The following is a 7,804-nucleotide window of genomic DNA, read 5'->3' as shown; positions in this document are numbered from 1 at the left end:
TAGTAGGAGACACAATGGGAACTGAAATCAACACAAAGATATTTCCACATTTGTCACTCGTGAGAATGCTCAGAGGGAGTGGGTCACAATGCAGGACTGCATGTTCACCCTTGCACCTACTGAAGGACTTTTGCATTGTTCCCTGCAAAGCTGTGATGAACATTCAAAACCACATTTCTGAGCGAACAAATGCTTTTGTTTCTCATGGGTCAATACCTCAGAATGGAAAAGCTGGTTCATAAGGGCATGCATGTTTAAGAAGGAGCCGTTGGACACTTTTCTTTTTTTTCCTTCCTTCCGTTTCTCTTTTCTCTTTTCTTTCTTTCTCTGGAAAGATTTTATTTATTCGAGAGAAGCAGAGATACAGGCAGAGAGAGAAGCAGGCTCCCTATGGGGAACCCGATTTGGAACTCGACCCCAGGACCCTGGGATCATGACCTGAACTGAAGGCAGACGCTCAACCACTGAGCCACCCAGGGATCCCCATGGGACATTTTTCCATAGCAGTTGTACTATCATCCATCCACAGTAACATCCTCATCAATATCACCAGTCTTTCCCACAGCTGTGTAATTCCATCTCATTGTGACTAGTTTGCATTTTCCTGAGGACTAGCAAGATGAAGAGGTCCTTTGACGGGCTCGTCACCATTCACCTATCTTTAGTTATGTGTCCAAACTTTGTTCTAATTTTTAAAAACGGTTTATTGTTTTCTTGAATTCTAAGTCTTTTCTAAATATATTCTGAATATACTACTTTGCAGTATTGTCATATTTTTCCCATGATGTGGCTTGCTATTTCTTAATATCTTTCGAAAAGCAAGCTTTAAATTTAATTAAAATCCAGTTTACCAGGATTTCTTTCATGCTTCATGCTTTTTTTTTGTTCTAAGAAATCTCTGCATTTCCCGGTATCATAAGGATTTTCTCCTATGTTTTCTTCTAGTTTTATGGTTTTAGCTTCTACAGTTGGGCCTATGATCAAATTAAATTTTGCAGATGGCGTGAGAAAAAAATCCGTGTTCATTGCCCCCATCTGTGGCATATGGATAGCTCTTTGATAAAAAGACTAGTGTTAGCCTTAAATTCCCTTGGTATCTTTCCTGAAGTGACTCCACTGCACACAGTGGTGTGTGGTGGCGCTCTCTGCTCCATTTTCTTCATCTGTGTCACTGTCTCTCGCTTCACAGCAGGTCTCTAAACTAGGGAGGGGTCGCTCTACAGGTGTTCTTTTACAAGTTGTTTTGAGTTTGCATGCATATTCTGAGATGAGCTGATCATTTTCTACAAAGGAAAACCCTGCTGGAATTTTGGTGAACATTGGATTTAATGCACATAGCAGCTCGGAGAAAACAGACACCTTGATGACACAATGCTGCTCTTTGTTTTATTCTTTATGTGACTCTCAGCAATGCTTTGTCGCTTCCAGTGCACGTGTTTGTGTGCAGGTGTAACATGTCTTTCACACATTTCCAGATACTGTTGTGAATGGGGCTCCATTCAATACTATGTTCTGGAGTATTTTTGTGGAAAGATTTACAATGACAGAATCATCTCTTTTGTGTTTCTTCTCGTGTCTATCTGAATAGCTTGTGAATCTCATGAAATTCGGTTGTGCCGGCGAAGCCACAGAATTTACTGGTGTAAACCGACTCACAGCCTTCTCCACAGGACTTGTAACTGTGTCCTTTCAGTCCTGGTTTCGATAACTTTTGTTTCCTCTCCTTTCAACCAGTCTGGCTACAGGCTCGTAGGGTCTGTGGGTCTTCTCTAACTGCTTTTCTAATTTCTACTTTATTTCCTTCCATTTACTTTGGTTTTAAGTGGCTCTTCTGTTTCTAGTTTTTGAAAGTGGATGTCACTGTTGTTAAATTTTTCACCTTTTATTTTCAAGATTTTATTCATTCATGAGAGACAGAGAGAGGCAGAGACACAGGCAGAGGGAGAAGCAGGCTCCATGCAGGGAGCTCAATGTGGGACTTGATCCCAGGACCCGGAATCACAACCTGAGCCAAAGGCAGGTGCTAAACCGCTGCGCCACCCAGGGATCCCTTTTTTTTTTTTTTTTTAAATTCACATATTGTGTTTTCCTATTTGCTCAAAATATTTTCTAATTTTCCTTGTTTTATTTGAGTTACAGGCTATTTACTTAAAAGTATATCATCTACTTAAATTCTCTCTTTATATTAGAATCATTGGATTATTTATTTAGAAGTATATTACTAGGGGTGCCCAGCTGGCTCAGTCAGTGGAGTGCATGACTCTTGATCTCAGGTTTGTGAGTTCGAGCTCCATATTTGTTTTTTTTTTTTTTCGAGCTCCATATTTGGAGTAGAGATTGCTTAAAAATAGTATCTTCAAAAAAAGTGCATTGTTGAATTTCCAAACATTTAGTTATTTAGAGTGATCTTTGTTAGGTTTCTAATTTATTTTATTTAAAAAATTTTATTTATTCATGAGAGACACAGAGAGAGAGGCAGAGACGTAGGCAGAGGGAGAAGCAGGCTCCAGGCAGAGAGCCCGATGTGGGACTCGATCCCGAACCCCAGGATCACGCCCTGGGCCGAAGGCATGCGCCAAACCACTGAGCCACCCAGGCATCCCTAGGTTTCTAATTTAATTTCACAGTGGTCCGACGACATTCTGTACAGTTTCATTCTCTTAAACAGACTCATTTGTCCCACGCTACACACATCCCCACACACTGCGAGGGAGCGTTCTATTGTGCAGTATTCCGTAATTAACAAGGTCAGGGGCAGCCTGGGTGATTCAGCGGTTTAGCCTTCAGCCCGGGGCATGATCCTGGAGTCCCGGGATCGAGTCCCATGTCAGGCTCCCTGCATGGAGCCTGCTTCTCCCTCTGCCTGTGTCTCTGCCTCTCTCTCTCTCTGTTTCATAAATAAAATCTCTTTTTTTTTTAAAGGTCAGGTTGGTGGATCATAGCTCATATTTTTCCTGGTTTTCTGTTTATCAAGTACTGAACAAAGCATTGTAGCATTGTAGCCTCCGACTACAAACACGGATCTGTCTGCCGCTGCTCTTCTCAGTTCCGTCGGATTTTGCTCCGAGCCTCCTGAGACTGTTACTTAGATGCCTGCACATTCACAGTTAAGTCTGGCAGATGCACCCATTCTTCTTGTGAAGTGAGCTCTTCGTCTCTGGAAGTACATCTTATCTTGGGTGCTGATTGGTATGAATGAGGCCACTATTGATTTCTTGACTAGTTTTCCTGGTAGATCATTTTTCATTATCTTACCCCGTGTGTGTTTTTGTATTTAACATGCCTGTCTGGTGGGTGATGGAGATGTTGGTCTTTCTTCTCTGCTTCGTAGGGCATTTGGCCAGTTTATTACCTTCCCATACTTCCCTGCTCTCCTGTGAGCAGATTTTGTCTGTGATGGGCACTGACGCCACTCACTCTTTTGTGGCGGGCAGAATGTGGTATGAGGACCCTTGCACGCATCAACTCAGAACTCCACGAGCTAGCTAGCATTATCCTCTTCAAGAAGACAAGAAAACCAGGTTTAGAAAATTCAAGTAATTTTTGTAGGGGCATCCGGACCGTGTCAGAGCCAGGCTCTGACCCCCGTGCCATCTGACTTCAGAGCTGCAGCCTGAAACTATCTCTTGGCACTGACTCCCACGCCTCGAGAATGTTCCATCACTGAGAAGAGACCCAGAACACAGTGCCCACTGTCAAATGCAATGTCTTGGCTTACTAAGCAGTTGATCTCAATTCGTCACTGATAACCCTTAAAAATCTCCCCAGGCTTACAGTCTGTTGCTTTGTATTTATCCACATCTGTACCTACTTTTACATAATAACTTGTTTTCACAAGAATATATCAACACACACAAATATGCATAAACATACACACGTGTATACACACAAATACAGATGTGCACAAATACGTAAACACAAATGGACACGCAAATACATTTATGCACAAATAGATTTACATACACACATGTATGCACACAAAACATGCATACACAAACGTACACAGACCTCATGACATGTACATATGTACACACATGCACAAGTACACATAGGCAAACATGCTCACACATGCACCAATGCACACACGCACACACCCTTGGGCATGATCTCTCTACTGAGCCCTTTCCTCCCAGTCTGTACACCTCATTGTGTCCTCATCCAGAGCCCTGCCTCTGCCTGCCTCTAGCAGCCCCTGACTGACAGCTCCCAGGCCAATGACCATTTCCTCTGATTCCTTCCTTGGTTCATCACACCCACGCTTGTGTTTCTCCTCCGGCTCGAATCCTTCCTCATGTCTCATCCTGGCACCTCGCCAGTCCTATGTTCAGGGAATGTGTCATGCACCTGACGCTGCAAGATGCACCCTACAAAGCACTGGAGGAGATGGGCGAGTGGAGCCCGGTGACAGGACCGCTGGAGCAGGTGGCAGCCACTATTCGGTTTCAGGGGCGCACCAGGGAGGAGGGTGCACGGTGATGCAGAAAGTGCATCATGCAGGAGTGTAGCCTGCCTCCAGTGTGGCTTTTCTCCTTCCTGGAAATCGCAGTGGGTGGGTGTTCCCCGTACCCTCATCTTTGGCCCGGCTCATTCTAAGGCCCATGACTTAGGCCAGAAGCCAGCCAAGAGACCCTGACTCTGCGTCTGTGTCTGTGGCCTGGTAATGAGCTATTTGCTGCAAGTGACGTCTCAAAGTTGGGGTAAAGGAGGCCTCGGCACAGTGACCGCATGAGGCCCACAAAGCCCGAGCTCTGGGCCACTGGCTCTGTGCCAACCTGAGAACCTGACTGCTCTGAGGGCAGAGAAGACCCCGCGGCCAGAGAAGCAGGTGTGCTGTGGGGCCGAGTGCTCAGAAAACCAGCGGGGAGAGTGCTGCAGAGGCTGTCGCTGCCACTGGCATGTGGCAGGCATTTGCTAGACTTTCTCCCAGGAAAGTTGCAATGGGAAGGGGGTGGTGGGGGGCCCCTCTCCAATGGAGCCGTGTCCTGTTGGCTAGGCAGCACTTAGAGGGCTCCACTAGACGGGAAAAGTCAGGAACACAAGACCTCAACATTTTGTGGAAAACACTCCAAAAAACAGGTTACAAAATGGCAGTGGAAACTTACAGCATCTTCAGAGTTCTGAGGAAACTACTTTGTTTTTTTTTGTTTTTTTTTTTAACTTTATTCATGAGAGAGACACAGAGAGAGGCAGAGACACAGGCAGAGGGAGAAGCAGGCTCCATGCAGGGAGCATGATGCGGCACTCGATTCCGGGACCTGGGTCATGCCCTGAGCTGAAGGCAGAGGATCGATCAACCGCTGAGCCACCCAGGTACCCTGAGGAAATGACTTAGAACCTGGAGTTCCCTGTGCAGTCAGGAGGAGCAGCTGTGCAGAATAAGGATTCAGGCAAACGGCCAGGGCGTGTCCCATCAGCAGTGGGAGCGGGGCCCCGAGACCCCCGGGAGCCCCGGCAGGAGCCCTGTGTCTGGGCTGTGGGGCCACGTGGGGGCGGGTGCGGGCCAGCCCACTCCTGGGCTCTGGGGAGGATGGCGATGCTGCCCCTGCCAGTGATGGACATTTGGCTTGTAGACACAACGTGCCAGGTTTGATTAAGAATCCAAATGCAGAAACACAGAGGTGATTTGCTGAGAGTGGTCAGAAATTGGGAGAAAGCAGCAGGGGAGCAGCTCGGGGGGGAGCCCGGGCCTCATGTCCTGTTTGCAGTACAGACTCTTGAGAAACTGCAAGTACAGGGGTCAAGGAAATGGAGGTTTGCACCATTATAGCACTGCTCTGTGTACAGGAAGTTGATGGCGGGCGCAGGGGCACGGGCACCCTTCTCTTCTTCCTCATCTGTCATTTGTTTTGACAGAAATCAGCACGGTGGGCATGTGGCCCCCTGTGCCCTGTTTCTGACCCTCCAGGACGCCGTTCCTTCCTGCCATCCCACGTTTGCTCAAACTCATCCCTCACTTGACACACACAGGCGCGTGTGCACACACACACACACTGCCATGGGCCGGGGGATGGCAGGAACCCTTCCGTCATGTTAGGACAGCAGAGGTATTTCCACATAAGTGGGCGGCAATGGACTCTGGGTCAGAGGTGCACATGCACACACGGGCATCACCGAAGTTGATCCAAGGCTTGTGAGGTTGCTGAGAACCCGTCACCCCACATGGTGACTCAGGGCCCACCAGGTCGTCCCTGCCCATGGCTACATCCATACTGCAGCCTCCACTGCCCCCTGACTGCCCCCAGGCCCTGCCCTCCTGCAGCCCAGCACAACAGGGCAGTTCATCACCCTGGGCCCCTCACCTGGGGCCTGAGGTGGGGGAGGGGGCTCTCATGCACCCACAGCCACCTGCAGGCCAGTCTCCCCACTGCTGGAAGGAGCCTGAGCTTCCCAGTGGCTTGTTTAGGCCCCCAGCCCCCAATCCCCACTCCTGCCCACCCGGGTGGCCTCTCCACATGATGATGTCCAGACACCTACAAGCGGCTAAACAGACGGGTCTCAGATGACCCCTGGAGTGCAGCCTGCCTCCAGAGTGGCTTTTCTCCTTCCTGGAAATCACGGTGGGTGGGTGTTCCCCGTACCCTCATCTTTGGCCCGGCTCATTCTAAGGCCCACCCAGAGCATGCCCACCCTCCCCCCACACACGGGCTGCTGGCCCACCCTTGCCCACTGGCAGCTCCATGCACTCAGTTGTCCTTGTCTTCTCCAGAACTTTGCAGTGTGCTGTGCCAACTTTCAGAATGCCACTTGTCACTTAAGAAAGGAATGTATCTCAACTCATGGTTAGATTTTTTTCCAATGAGAATAAAAATAATCATATCTCAGGTTTTCTTCTTCCATTTATGGCTGCTTTTCTTTCCTTTTTTTTTTTTAAATCACTGGAACTCATCTTGGTGCCAAGAATGAGTCATCCAACTTTGCTTCTCTTTGAGGTGGTAATTCAGGTCTTCCCTGGCAACATGGTGCTCACGCCGGGTTATCTTAGACCATCTGGTTCCCGAGGGCTGCTCTGTGTCAGGAGCGTGTCATTTCATTGACAGCACACCAGGACAGGTGTTAAAACAAATGGTGGCTATTTCTGCCTATCTGCTTTTCTCCTGTGACTTTAAAATCACCTTGTCTGTGTTCTCAGGTAAGGCACGTGTGGGCATCTGCTCCCTGCCTCAGGAGGCTTTGTCTGTGCTCCTGTGTCATTTAAGCACAATTTTCATGTGGAACCTTCCTTGTTTGCTACTAGAAATTTTGTCATTGTTTTGTAGCTATTGAAAACATGACTGGGCCGCTTGGGTGGCTCAGTGGTTGAGTGTCTGCCTTTGGCTCAGGTTGTGATCCCAGGGTCCTGGAACTGAGTCCTGCATTGGGATCCCTGCAGGGAGCCTGCTTCTCCCTCTGCCTCTCTCATGAATAAATAAATTAAAAAAAAACATGACCTTCCATCATATTTTGACTTTTCTGCTAATTTTGTGTTGTTAAAAACTTCTTTTTTTGGTCACAGCTTTTTATCGGCTTCTCTTAGATTTTCTCGGCTCATGATCACTTACCACAAGCAATCTCAACTCCTCTACGATTTCGTGGCTTCTCCCCCTGCCCCCCACTCCCCTACACCATTTGTTCGGCCACATAGGCCTTTCTCTGTAACGATACCTGATGGACACAAAGGCAGACGTCAGCCTGCTGGCTCAGCCCAGAGGGCGACTGTGATGCAGGAGGACAGGAGAGCTTCACTCCCGTCTGCCCTGCATCTGCATTTCTTTGTCCGTTGTCCTGGTCATGGCCTGTAAGTTGCTAAAGAGTTATGAGGAATGTG

The sequence above is a fragment of the Vulpes vulpes genome, chromosome 6, assembly GCF_048418805.1.
Source record: "Vulpes vulpes isolate BD-2025 chromosome 6, VulVul3, whole genome shotgun sequence".
NCBI lineage: Eukaryota > Metazoa > Chordata > Mammalia > Carnivora > Canidae > Vulpes > Vulpes vulpes.
This window is presented reverse-complemented; position numbering follows the sequence as displayed.